The sequence below is a fragment of the Montipora capricornis genome, chromosome 1, assembly GCF_036669925.1.
Source record: "Montipora capricornis isolate CH-2021 chromosome 1, ASM3666992v2, whole genome shotgun sequence".
NCBI classification, from domain to species: Eukaryota; Metazoa; Cnidaria; class Anthozoa; order Scleractinia; family Acroporidae; genus Montipora; species Montipora capricornis.
In genome coordinates this window covers 13,411,180-13,411,716 of record NC_090883.1, presented here as the reverse complement: position 1 = coordinate 13,411,716, position 537 = coordinate 13,411,180, and positions in this window count along the sequence as shown.

Sequence of the window (537 nt, the reverse complement as noted above, 5' to 3'; positions counted from 1 at the left end):
TTAGTATTGACAAAACGACATGTATTGTCGAGACCAAAAAGATTAGGAGAAAAGAAAGTGGAGAGGTGTTTTCCGACGTCGGGCCTGAAAGCGGTGCTAAAGTAACACTTAGAAGTAATGGCAAATTCCTGGATGCGATGGTGATTGCATCACATGATGAGTTTTTTATTCTGATGTTTGCTTGTGTTAAAGGTTAATTGAGTTCTCATCTTCTTTGTAACAATGGGCTTATTTGGTTGTTTTCTTTGCAGATAGCGAGAATCAGCTAAACCAGGAGGAAAGATCTTCCGTAGAAGATCCAGTAAATGCACACCTTTTTGCTGTGGAAGACGCCATAATGAACAAGAGGGAAGAACCGAGAAATACAGGCCCGAGCACAAAAAGGACACAAACAGATGATAACCAAGATGAGGTGAGTTGGCATTCTAATAATACAATGATAATATGCTTCGACTGTCCATCTTTCGCTTCTCCGAATTATGTTATGAACAAATTAACGTTTAAGTCGATGATTATTAGCATTTAAGTTAGTCTGAA